This window comes from Apostichopus japonicus, chromosome 14 (assembly GCF_037975245.1).
Source record: "Apostichopus japonicus isolate 1M-3 chromosome 14, ASM3797524v1, whole genome shotgun sequence".
Lineage (NCBI taxonomy): Eukaryota > Metazoa > Echinodermata > Holothuroidea > Aspidochirotida > Stichopodidae > Apostichopus > Apostichopus japonicus.
Window position 1 is genome coordinate 2461172 of NC_092574.1, and position 14359 is coordinate 2475530.

Sequence of the window (14359 nt, forward strand, 5' to 3'; positions counted from 1 at the left end):
TTCGTGTTTTTGTTTTTTTGTTTTTCGTGTTTCTTCTTTCACGGTTAAACTTTTGTGCGAATGTACAATACTCCAATTGGGGCACGGTACGCATTCATATCACATTGTTTTGGAACAATCTGGAACTGGAAGTATTATTTCGACCCAAGAATCACCAGGCTGGCGTGGTGGCCTGAACGGTTGGAAGACAGCACTGCGCGTCGGTGTTTGTTGTCAGGCTGTGTGAATCGCGCCGATCGGATGACAGACACTGCTTTGTTTATAACGGCATCGCCAAGGTGGAATTTTTACACGGGCCTAGGATCCCAATTCCGTATCCTCCCTTAGTTCGCAAAAGCATCCGGGAGATTACGTTTAGAGTCCGGCCTTCGGGCCAGAAGTGGGCTAGCTGACTTGCAATGGAGGGCTCACGTCGATTCGGACTGGGTTGATGTTCAACGTTCAGTGAAACCATGGCCTCGATGAGGCGTAATCTCTTGTTAATTTTAGCTTTCTGTCTTCAATTTTATAATACAATAATTCAAATTAATTATTGACATTTTGCATTCATCTTTTTCTCGCTAAGTAATCACAATTTATTTAAGATTAAATTGATGCTCATGTCTGCCTAGGTTCGATTCCACGCCGAAGCACTATTTTATATAATTTTTTTTTTTTTTTTTTTGGGGGGGGGGTTGTTGTTAATATCTGCATGTACATGCATGGTGTTTTAAATTTGTTTTGCTTTGTTTGTTTGTCTGTCTGTTTTTTTTTTAGGGGGGGGTGGGGTTGTTTCTATTTGGTATATTGTTTCGCGTAAACGAAGTAGGTCATTGCAATATTTTGCACAACTTGTACTTAGAAACCAATCGGAACTTAAGACCTGAGTAGTAAATTTGATTTCTGTCTCGCTCGTCGCCTTTCACTGGAAATTTTAATGAAAGTATACATAAGGACGAAAATTGTACCTGCAAAAAGAAATGCTTCTTTTGTACAGTGTAAGGCCACCGCGACATCTTTTCTGACAATCTTGATAATATTTGTTCTTCGGGAATGTTGTGTCATTACTTAGCCTTTATATTATAAACCGTTAAGTGTGGAAACAGCTATGCTCCTGTTAGAACAACTTCACATTTCTTAAATGCTGATTTACTGAGGCAGGCGTTTGAAAGACAGTGTGATACAAACAGGTACGGTAACGTTATAAACAATGCCACGAGCTCTCCGTGCATTAACAACGATCGAAACGTGCGGTATTCATGACGGTACACAAAGCAGATAATGCGAATACAGCAGACTTAGCCGAGAATTAAACCTAGTAGCGCGGAGGATTTAATTATGACATACTAGGACTTTCTACCGGTAAACTTTACTCATTGTCGAATAAATCTATCTAATTTCTACCTTATCTAGCTTTTACTCTGTATTTAACGTATTATGACCAAAGCAAATATGAAATTCACGACAATTCCATGGGACTTGTATATTCATTTAAAATAGCTCCGTTTTGAATCTAAAATCTAACGCTCCATTGCTATGGTAACATCGTGAATAATAGCCCTGCCGCTAATGGATAGATGACATGTAGAAGATGGCCATCGATGGCGCTCTCAACTTCTCGTGCCACGTCTGGCACCTACAAGAAGTAACCGACATATTACTGGCGCAATCCCGACCGAACGTATTTTAACTCTCCTACAGACTTTTCTACACTGATCCCAGAAAGCATTAAGTGCCGTCAAAATGCCTCAGTTGCTCATAGGTACATATCCATGACGTAACACTGTTCTCGTTGTGCATAAAACTGTTGTCAAAAGTAAGGCATATATACTGATAGGCCTAGACTAGGTATACGTTGCAGACTATGCATAGGCTAACTTCACAGACAGACATACATGCACGCAGACAACTTCAGATAATGTAAAATATCACTAACCGTAATCACGTTATGTTTACGATGTCTTGAAATGTCGTCCTTTTCTTCTCTGCAACCCCGGGCCGTCATTGTAGTCGTTCGAACAACTAAATTAAGGCGAGGAACGACGTCAAGATATATCCAACGTCTAGACCACACTGCTTGCAATGAAGAGAGAACTGCCCAGTACAGTACGTGTTGATATGGACGCCTACAAAATGACAACAAATATTTTCCATTGAAAATCCACTGTGTGTGACGGTATAGTAAACACTCGTATATAGATCAACGCACACGCGCGCACGGAGGTATTATGTACGTACAGCATGCAATGCAGACAAATATTTCGGAGCGCGCGCTTCTGATTTTGTGCTGAATATTCTTGTGAGCGCTCTTGTATAACTGTTTGCATGTGCGCACGGACAAGATAGACGTCAGATTATCACGCTGTAGCTACTAAACCTTTACTTGCATGTGTACAGCAGTAGACTACTGTGATGGTTGCATGCGGCAGTTTAATTGTGTGTGCACAATATGTCAGCATTGTACGGTGGCTTAATAAGGACATAGGAAAGAAAAACAGTGTCCCCAAATCTCACAATGTTGTCTTTTTATCTCAAAATATTGCCTCTTTTTTTTTCCCCTTTAAAATTTGGACTTTAAAAGATCCATCGGGAGCTTTCTATTTTATAGCTGTTGTAAGTGTCATATACCAGAAGTAATCGTTCCATTATCTTACACACTATAAGTCCGTCACGTTTTGGGTCCGCTAAAGTATAGCTAGAAGTTGTCAACTGACATATCAGACCCCCCCCCCCCCATTCCCCCGTTGATATCTGAGGGCTTGGCCTGTCAGGGTGCATGCGCATTTCTATATCATGACGCAGTTTAGACTTTGGGCTAGAAGAGGAGCAAGTTAAGCACACTGAACCGTCTGCTCGCACGGAGAAACATATCCAGATTTAAACACAGAATTTATGAAATGCTCTGTGTCACCTCCAATCCTCCTTATTTGCACATCATCTCTACTTTGATTTATGTGCTTCCACATCAAGGCATTCAAAACGATCGTGGTGACTGGAAATATGCCAAAACAAGCACTGCGTTAAGTCATTTTACGTCTTGTGTGTGTATGTGTGTGTGCTTTTAATTTACTTGTCTTTTCGTGTGTTTTTTGGTTGTTTTTTTCGTGTTTTTGTTTTTTTGTTTTTCGTGTTTCTTCTTTCACGGTTAAACTTTTGTGCGAATGTACAATACTCCAATTGGGGCACGGTACGCATTCATATCACATTGTTTTGGAACAATCTGGAACTGGAAGTATTATTTCGACCCAAGAATCACCAGGCTGGCGTGGTGGCCTGAACGGTTGGAAGACAGCACTGCGCGTCGGTGTTTGTTGTCAGGCTGTGTGAATCGCGCCGATCGGATGACAGACACTGCTTTGTTTATAACGGCATCGCCAAGGTGGAATTTTTACACGGGCCTAGGATCCCAATTCCGTATCCTCCCTTAGTTCGCAAAAGCATCCGGGAGATTACGTTTAGAGTCCGGCCTTCGGGCCAGAAGTGGGCTAGCTGACTTGCAATGGAGGGCTCACGTCGATTCGGACTGGGTTGATGTTCAACGTTCAGTGAAACCATGGCCTCGATGAGGCGTAATCTCTTGTTAATTTTAGCTTTCTGTCTTCAATTTTATAATACAATAATTCAAATTAATTATTGACATTTTGCATTCATCTTTTTCTCGCTAAGTAATCACAATTTATTTAAGATTAAATTGATGCTCATGTCTGCCTAGGTTCGATTCCACGCCGAAGCACTATTTTATATAATTTTTTTTTTTTTTTTTTTGGGGGGGGGGGTTGTTGTTAATATCTGCATGTACATGCATGGTGTTTTAAATTTGTTTTGCTTTGTTTGTTTGTCTGTCTGTTTTTTTTTAGGGGGGGGTGGGGGTTGTTTCTATTTGGTATATTGTTTCGCGTAAACGAAGTAGGTCATTGCAATATTTTGCACAACTTGTACTTAGAAACCAATCGGAACTTAAGACCTGAGTAGTAAATTTGATTTCTGTCTCGCTCGTCGCCTTTCACTGGAAATTTTAATGAAAGTATACATAAGGACGAAAATTGTACCTGCAAAAAGAAATGCTTCTTTTGTACAGTGTAAGGCCACCGCGACATCTTTTCTGACAATCTTGATAATATTTGTTCTTCGGGAATGTTGTGTCATTACTTAGCCTTTATATTATAAACCGTTAAGTGTGGAAACAGCTATGCTCCTGTTAGAACAACTTCACATTTCTTAAATGCTGATTTACTGAGGCAGGCGTTTGAAAGACAGTGTGATACAAACAGGTACGGTAACGTTATAAACAATGCCACGAGCTCTCCGTGCATTAACAACGATCGAAACGTGCGGTATTCATGACGGTACACAAAGCAGATAATGCGAATACAGCAGACTTAGCCGAGAATTAAACCTAGTAGCGCGGAGGATTTAATTATGACATACTAGGACTTTCTACCGGTAAACTTTACTCATTGTCGAATAAATCTATCTAATTTCTACCTTATCTAGCTTTTACTCTGTATTTAACGTATTATGACCAAAGCAAATATGAAATTCACGACAATTCCATGGGACTTGTATATTCATTTAAAATAGCTCCGTTTTGAATCTAAAATCTAACGCTCCATTGCTATGGTAACATCGTGAATAATAGCCCTGCCGCTAATGGATAGATGACATGTAGAAGATGGCCATCGATGGCGCTCTCAACTTCTCGTGCCACGTCTGGCACCTACAAGAAGTAACCGACATATTACTGGCGCAATCCCGACCGAACGTATTTTAACTCTCCTACAGACTTTTCTACACTGATCCCAGAAAGCATTAAGTGCCGTCAAAATGCCTCAGTTGCTCATAGGTACATATCCATGACGTAACACTGTTCTCGTTGTGCATAAAACTGTTGTCAAAAGTAAGGCATATATACTGATAGGCCTAGACTAGGTATACGTTGCAGACTATGCATAGGCTAACTTCACAGACAGACATACATGCACGCAGACAACTTCAGATAATGTAAAATATCACTAACCGTAATCACGTTATGTTTACGATGTCTTGAAATGTCGTCCTTTTCTTCTCTGCAACCCCGGGCCGTCATTGTAGTCGTTCGAACAACTAAATTAAGGCGAGGAACGACGTCAAGATATATCCAACGTCTAGACCACACTGCTTGCAATGAAGAGAGAACTGCCCAGTACAGTACGTGTTGATATGGACGCCTACAAAATGACAACAAATATTTTCCATTGAAAATCCACTGTGTGTGACGGTATAGTAAACACTCGTATATAGATCAACGCACACGCGCGCACGGAGGTATTATGTACGTACAGCATGCAATGCAGACAAATATTTCGGAGCGCGCGCTTCTGATTTTGTGCTGAATATTCTTGTGAGCGCTCTTGTATAACTGTTTGCATGTGCGCACGGACAAGATAGACGTCAGATTATCACGCTGTAGCTACTAAACCTTTACTTGCATGTGTACAGCAGTAGACTACTGTGATGGTTGCATGCGGCAGTTTAATTGTGTGTGCACAATATGTCAGCATTGTACGGTGGCTTCATAAGGACATAGGAAAGAAAAACAGTGTCCCCAAATCTCACAATGTTGTCTTTTTATCTCAAAATATTGCCTCTTTTTTTTTCCCCTTTAAAATTTGGACTTTAAAAGATCCATCGGGAGCTTTCTATTTTATAGCTGTTGTAAGTGTCATATACCAGAAGTAATCGTTCCATTATCTTACACACTATAAGTCCGTCACGTTTTGGGTCCGCTAAAGTATAGCTAGAAGTTGTCAACTGACATATCAGACCCCCCCCCCCCCATTCCCCCGTTGATATCTGAGGGCTTGGCCTGTCAGGGTGCATGCGCATTTCTATATCATGACGCAGTTTAGACTTTGGGCTAGAAGAGGAGCAAGTTAAGCACACTGAACCGTCTGCTCGCACGGAGAAACATATCCAGATTTAAACACAGAATTTATGAAATGCTCTGTGTCACCTCCAATCCTCCTTATTTGCACATCATCTCTACTTTGATTTATGTGCTTCCACATCAAGGCATTCAAAACGATCGTGGTGACTGGAAATATGCCAAAACAAGCACTGCGTTAAGTCATTTTACGTCTTGTGTGTGTATGTGTGTGTGCTTTTAATTTACTTGTCTTTTCGTGTGTTTTTTGGTTGTTTTTTTCGTGTTTTTGTTTTTTTGTTTTTCGTGTTTCTTCTTTCACGGTTAAACTTTTGTGCGAATGTACAATACTCCAATTGGGGCACGGTACGCATTCATATCACATTGTTTTGGAACAATCTGGAACTGGAAGTATTATTTCGACCCAAGAATCACCAGGCTGGCGTGGTGGCCTGAACGGTTGGAAGACAGCACTGCGCGTCGGTGTTTGTTGTCAGGCTGTGTGAATCGCGCCGATCGGATGACAGACACTGCTTTGTTTATAACGGCATCGCCAAGGTGGAATTTTTACACGGGCCTAGGATCCCAATTCCGTATCCTCCCTTAGTTCGCAAAAGCATCCGGGAGATTACGTTTAGAGTCCGGCCTTCGGGCCAGAAGTGGGCTAGCTGACTTGCAATGGAGGGCTCACGTCGATTCGGACTGGGTTGATGTTCAACGTTCAGTGAAACCATGGCCTCGATGAGGCGTAATCTCTTGTTAATTTTAGCTTTCTGTCTTCAATTTTATAATACAATAATTCAAATTAATTATTGACATTTTGCATTCATCTTTTTCTCGCTAAGTAATCACAATTTATTTAAGATTAAATTGATGCTCATGTCTGCCTAGGTTCGATTCCACGCCGAAGCACTATTTTATATAATTTTTTTTTTTTTTTTTTGGGGGGGGGGGGGTTGTTGTTAATATCTGCATGTACATGCATGGTGTTTTAAATTTGTTTTGCTTTGTTTGTTTGTCTGTCTGTTTTTTTTTTAGGGGGGGGGTGGGGGTTGTTTCTATTTGGTATATTGTTTCGCGTAAACGAAGTAGGTCATTGCAATATTTTGCACAACTTGTACTTAGAAACCAATCGGAACTTAAGACCTGAGTAGTAAATTTGATTTCTGTCTCGCTCGTCGCCTTTCACTGGAAATTTTAATGAAAGTATACATAAGGACGAAAATTGTACCTGCAAAAAGAAATGCTTCTTTTGTACAGTGTAAGGCCACCGCGACATCTTTTCTGACAATCTTGATAATATTTGTTCTTCGGGAATGTTGTGTCATTACTTAGCCTTTATATTATAAACCGTTAAGTGTGGAAACAGCTATGCTCCTGTTAGAACAACTTCACATTTCTTAAATGCTGATTTACTGAGGCAGGCGTTTGAAAGACAGTGTGATACAAACAGGTACGGTAACGTTATAAACAATGCCACGAGCTCTCCGTGCATTAACAACGATCGAAACGTGCGGTATTCATGACGGTACACAAAGCAGATAATGCGAATACAGCAGACTTAGCCGAGAATTAAACCTAGTAGCGCGGAGGATTTAATTATGACATACTAGGACTTTCTACCGGTAAACTTTACTCATTGTCGAATAAATCTATCTAATTTCTACCTTATCTAGCTTTTACTCTGTATTTAACGTATTATGACCAAAGCAAATATGAAATTCACGACAATTCCATGGGACTTGTATATTCATTTAAAATAGCTCCGTTTTGAATCTAAAATCTAACGCTCCATTGCTATGGTAACATCGTGAATAATAGCCCTGCCGCTAATGGATAGATGACATGTAGAAGATGGCCATCGATGGCGCTCTCAACTTCTCGTGCCACGTCTGGCACCTACAAGAAGTAACCGACATATTACTGGCGCAATCCCGACCGAACGTATTTTAACTCTCCTACAGACTTTTCTACACTGATCCCAGAAAGCATTAAGTGCCGTCAAAATGCCTCAGTTGCTCATAGGTACATATCCATGACGTAACACTGTTCTCGTTGTGCATAAAACTGTTGTCAAAAGTAAGGCATATATACTGATAGGCCTAGACTAGGTATACGTTGCAGACTATGCATAGGCTAACTTCACAGACAGACATACATGCACGCAGACAACTTCAGATAATGTAAAATATCACTAACCGTAATCACGTTATGTTTACGATGTCTTGAAATGTCGTCCTTTTCTTCTCTGCAACCCCGGGCCGTCATTGTAGTCGTTCGAACAACTAAATTAAGGCGAGGAACGACGTCAAGATATATCCAACGTCTAGACCACACTGCTTGCAATGAAGAGAGAACTGCCCAGTACAGTACGTGTTGATATGGACGCCTACAAAATGACAACAAATATTTTCCATTGAAAATCCACTGTGTGTGACGGTATAGTAAACACTCGTATATAGATCAACGCACACGCGCGCACGGAGGTATTATGTACGTACAGCATGCAATGCAGACAAATATTTCGGAGCGCGCGCTTCTGATTTTGTGCTGAATATTCTTGTGAGCGCTCTTGTATAACTGTTTGCATGTGCGCACGGACAAGATAGACGTCAGATTATCACGCTGTAGCTACTAAACCTTTACTTGCATGTGTACAGCAGTAGACTACTGTGATGGTTGCATGCGGCAGTTTAATTGTGTGTGCACAATATGTCAGCATTGTACGGTGGCTTCATAAGGACATAGGAAAGAAAAACAGTGTCCCCAAATCTCACAATGTTGTCTTTTTATCTCAAAATATTGCCTCTTTTTTTTTCCCCTTTAAAATTTGGACTTTAAAAGATCCATCGGGAGCTTTCTATTTTATAGCTGTTGTAAGTGTCATATACCAGAAGTAATCGTTCCATTATCTTACACACTATAAGTCCGTCACGTTTTGGGTCCGCTAAAGTATAGCTAGAAGTTGTCAACTGACATATCAGACCCCCCCCCCATTCCCCCGTTGATATCTGAGGGCTTGGCCTGTCAGGGTGCATGCGCATTTCTATATCATGACGCAGTTTAGACTTTGGGCTAGAAGAGGAGCAAGTTAAGCACACTGAACCGTCTGCTCGCACGGAGAAACATATCCAGATTTAAACACAGAATTTATGAAATGCTCTGTGTCACCTCCAATCCTCCTTATTTGCACATCATCTCTACTTTGATTTATGTGCTTCCACATCAAGGCATTCAAAACGATCGTGGTGACTGGAAATATGCCAAAACAAGCACTGCGTTAAGTCATTTTACGTCTTGTGTGTGTATGTGTGTGTGCTTTTAATTTACTTGTCTTTTCGTGTGTTTTTTGGTTGTTTTTTTCGTGTTTTTGTTTTTTTGTTTTTCGTGTTTCTTCTTTCACGGTTAAACTTTTGTGCGAATGTACAATACTCCAATTGGGGCACGGTACGCATTCATATCACATTGTTTTGGAACAATCTGGAACTGGAAGTATTATTTCGACCCAAGAATCACCAGGCTGGCGTGGTGGCCTGAACGGTTGGAAGACAGCACTGCGCGTCGGTGTTTGTTGTCAGGCTGTGTGAATCGCGCCGATCGGATGACAGACACTGCTTTGTTTATAACGGCATCGCCAAGGTGGAATTTTTACACGGGCCTAGGATCCCAATTCCGTATCCTCCCTTAGTTCGCAAAAGCATCCGGGAGATTACGTTTAGAGTCCGGCCTTCGGGCCAGAAGTGGGCTAGCTGACTTGCAATGGAGGGCTCACGTCGATTCGGACTGGGTTGATGTTCAACGTTCAGTGAAACCATGGCCTCGATGAGGCGTAATCTCTTGTTAATTTTAGCTTTCTGTCTTCAATTTTATAATACAATAATTCAAATTAATTATTGACATTTTGCATTCATCTTTTTCTCGCTAAGTAATCACAATTTATTTAAGATTAAATTGATGCTCATGTCTGCCTAGGTTCGATTCCACGCCGAAGCACTATTTTATATAATTTTTTTTTTTTTTTTTTTGGGGGGGGGGTTGTTGTTAATATCTGCATGTACATGCATGGTGTTTTAAATTTGTTTTGCTTTGTTTGTTTGTCTGTCTGTTTTTTTTTTAGGGGGGGGGGTGGGGGTTGTTTCTATTTGGTATATTGTTTCGCGTAAACGAAGTAGGTCATTGCAATATTTTGCACAACTTGTACTTAGAAACCAATCGGAACTTAAGACCTGAGTAGTAAATTTGATTTCTGTCTCGCTCGTCGCCTTTCACTGGAAATTTTAATGAAAGTATACATAAGGACGAAAATTGTACCTGCAAAAAGAAATGCTTCTTTTGTACAGTGTAAGGCCACCGCGACATCTTTTCTGACAATCTTGATAATATTTGTTCTTCGGGAATGTTGTGTCATTACTTAGCCTTTATATTATAAACCGTTAAGTGTGGAAACAGCTATGCTCCTGTTAGAACAACTTCACATTTCTTAAATGCTGATTTACTGAGGCAGGCGTTTGAAAGACAGTGTGATACAAACAGGTACGGTAACGTTATAAACAATGCCACGAGCTCTCCGTGCATTAACAACGATCGAAACGTGCGGTATTCATGACGGTACACAAAGCAGATAATGCGAATACAGCAGACTTAGCCGAGAATTAAACCTAGTAGCGCGGAGGATTTAATTATGACATACTAGGACTTTCTACCGGTAAACTTTACTCATTGTCGAATAAATCTATCTAATTTCTACCTTATCTAGCTTTTACTCTGTATTTAACGTATTATGACCAAAGCAAATATGAAATTCACGACAATTCCATGGGACTTGTATATTCATTTAAAATAGCTCCGTTTTGAATCTAAAATCTAACGCTCCATTGCTATGGTAACATCGTGAATAATAGCCCTGCCGCTAATGGATAGATGACATGTAGAAGATGGCCATCGATGGCGCTCTCAACTTCTCGTGCCACGTCTGGCACCTACAAGAAGTAACCGACATATTACTGGCGCAATCCCGACCGAACGTATTTTAACTCTCCTACAGACTTTTCTACACTGATCCCAGAAAGCATTAAGTGCCGTCAAAATGCCTCAGTTGCTCATAGGTACATATCCATGACGTAACACTGTTCTCGTTGTGCATAAAACTGTTGTCAAAAGTAAGGCATATATACTGATAGGCCTAGACTAGGTATACGTTGCAGACTATGCATAGGCTAACTTCACAGACAGACATACATGCACGCAGACAACTTCAGATAATGTAAAATATCACTAACCGTAATCACGTTATGTTTACGATGTCTTGAAATGTCGTCCTTTTCTTCTCTGCAACCCCGGGCCGTCATTGTAGTCGTTCGAACAACTAAATTAAGGCGAGGAACGACGTCAAGATATATCCAACGTCTAGACCACACTGCTTGCAATGAAGAGAGAACTGCCCAGTACAGTACGTGTTGATATGGACGCCTACAAAATGACAACAAATATTTTCCATTGAAAATCCACTGTGTGTGACGGTATAGTAAACACTCGTATATAGATCAACGCACACGCGCGCACGGAGGTATTATGTACGTACAGCATGCAATGCAGACAAATATTTCGGAGCGCGCGCTTCTGATTTTGTGCTGAATATTCTTGTGAGCGCTCTTGTATAACTGTTTGCATGTGCGCACGGACAAGATAGACGTCAGATTATCACGCTGTAGCTACTAAACCTTTACTTGCATGTGTACAGCAGTAGACTACTGTGATGGTTGCATGCGGCAGTTTAATTGTGTGTGCACAATATGTCAGCATTGTACGGTGGCTTCATAAGGACATAGGAAAGAAAAACAGTGTCCCCAAATCTCACAATGTTGTCTTTTTATCTCAAAATATTGCCTCTTTTTTTTTCCCCTTTAAAATTTGGACTTTAAAAGATCCATCGGGAGCTTTCTATTTTATAGCTGTTGTAAGTGTCATATACCAGAAGTAATCGTTCCATTATCTTACACACTATAAGTCCGTCACGTTTTGGGTCCGCTAAAGTATAGCTAGAAGTTGTCAACTGACATATCAGACCCCCCCCCCATTCCCCCGTTGATATCTGAGGGCTTGGCCTGTCAGGGTGCATGCGCATTTCTATATCATGACGCAGTTTAGACTTTGGGCTAGAAGAGGAGCAAGTTAAGCACACTGAACCGTCTGCTCGCACGGAGAAACATATCCAGATTTAAACACAGAATTTATGAAATGCTCTGTGTCACCTCCAATCCTCCTTATTTGCACATCATCTCTACTTTGATTTATGTGCTTCCACATCAAGGCATTCAAAACGATCGTGGTGACTGGAAATATGCCAAAACAAGCACTGCGTTAAGTCATTTTACGTCTTGTGTGTGTATGTGTGTGTGCTTTTAATTTACTTGTCTTTTCGTGTGTTTTTTGGTTGTTTTTTTCGTGTTTTTGTTTTTTTGTTTTTCGTGTTTCTTCTTTCACGGTTAAACTTTTGTGCGAATGTACAATACTCCAATTGGGGCACGGTACGCATTCATATCACATTGTTTTGGAACAATCTGGAACTGGAAGTATTATTTCGACCCAAGAATCACCAGGCTGGCGTGGTGGCCTGAACGGTTGGAAGACAGCACTGCGCGTCGGTGTTTGTTGTCAGGCTGTGTGAATCGCGCCGATCGGATGACAGACACTGCTTTGTTTATAACGGCATCGCCAAGGTGGAATTTTTACACGGGCCTAGGATCCCAATTCCGTATCCTCCCTTAGTTCGCAAAAGCATCCGGGAGATTACGTTTAGAGTCCGGCCTTCGGGCCAGAAGTGGGCTAGCTGACTTGCAATGGAGGGCTCACGTCGATTCGGACTGGGTTGATGTTCAACGTTCAGTGAAACCATGGCCTCGATGAGGCGTAATCTCTTGTTAATTTTAGCTTTCTGTCTTCAATTTTATAATACAATAATTCAAATTAATTATTGACATTTTGCATTCATCTTTTTCTCGCTAAGTAATCACAATTTATTTAAGATTAAATTGATGCTCATGTCTGCCTAGGTTCGATTCCACGCCGAAGCACTATTTTATATAATTTTTTTTTTTTTTTTTTTGGGGGGGGGGGTTGTTGTTAATATCTGCATGTACATGCATGGTGTTTTAAATTTGTTTTGCTTTGTTTGTTTGTCTGTCTGTTTTTTTTTTAGGGGGGGGTGGGGGTTGTTTCTATTTGGTATATTGTTTCGCGTAAACGAAGTAGGTCATTGCAATATTTTGCACAACTTGTACTTAGAAACCAATCGGAACTTAAGACCTGAGTAGTAAATTTGATTTCTGTCTCGCTCGTCGCCTTTCACTGGAAATTTTAATGAAAGTATACATAAGGACGAAAATTGTACCTGCAAAAAGAAATGCTTCTTTTGTACAGTGTAAGGCCACCGCGACATCTTTTCTGACAATCTTGATAATATTTGTTCTTCGGGAATGTTGTGTCATTACTTAGCCTTTATATTATAAACCGTTAAGTGTGGAAACAGCTATGCTCCTGTTAGAACAACTTCACATTTCTTAAATGCTGATTTACTGAGGCAGGCGTTTGAAAGACAGTGTGATACAAACAGGTACGGTAACGTTATAAACAATGCCACGAGCTCTCCGTGCATTAACAACGATCGAAACGTGCGGTATTCATGACGGTACACAAAGCAGATAATGCGAATACAGCAGACTTAGCCGAGAATTAAACCTAGTAGCGCGGAGGATTTAATTATGACATACTAGGACTTTCTACCGGTAAACTTTACTCATTGTCGAATAAATCTATCTAATTTCTACCTTATCTAGCTTTTACTCTGTATTTAACGTATTATGACCAAAGCAAATATGAAATTCACGACAATTCCATGGGACTTGTATATTCATTTAAAATAGCTCCGTTTTGAATCTAAAATCTAACGCTCCATTGCTATGGTAACATCGTGAATAATAGCCCTGCCGCTAATGGATAGATGACATGTAGAAGATGGCCATCGATGGCGCTCTCAACTTCTCGTGCCACGTCTGGCACCTACAAGAAGTAACCGACATATTACTGGCGCAATCCCGACCGAACGTATTTTAACTCTCCTACAGACTTTTCTACACTGATCCCAGAAAGCATTAAGTGCCGTCAAAATGCCTCAGTTGCTCATAGGTACATATCCATGACGTAACACTGTTCTCGTTGTGCATAAAACTGTTGTCAAAAGTAAGGCATATATACTGATAGGCCTAGACTAGGTATACGTTGCAGACTATGCATAGGCTAACTTCACAGACAGACATACATGCACGCAGACAACTTCAGATAATGTAAAATATCACTAACCGTAATCACGTTATGTTTACGATGTCTTGAAATGTCGTCCTTTTCTTCTCTGCAACCCCGGGCCGTCATTGTAGTCGTTCGAACAACTAAATTAAGGCGAGGAACGACGTCAAGATATAT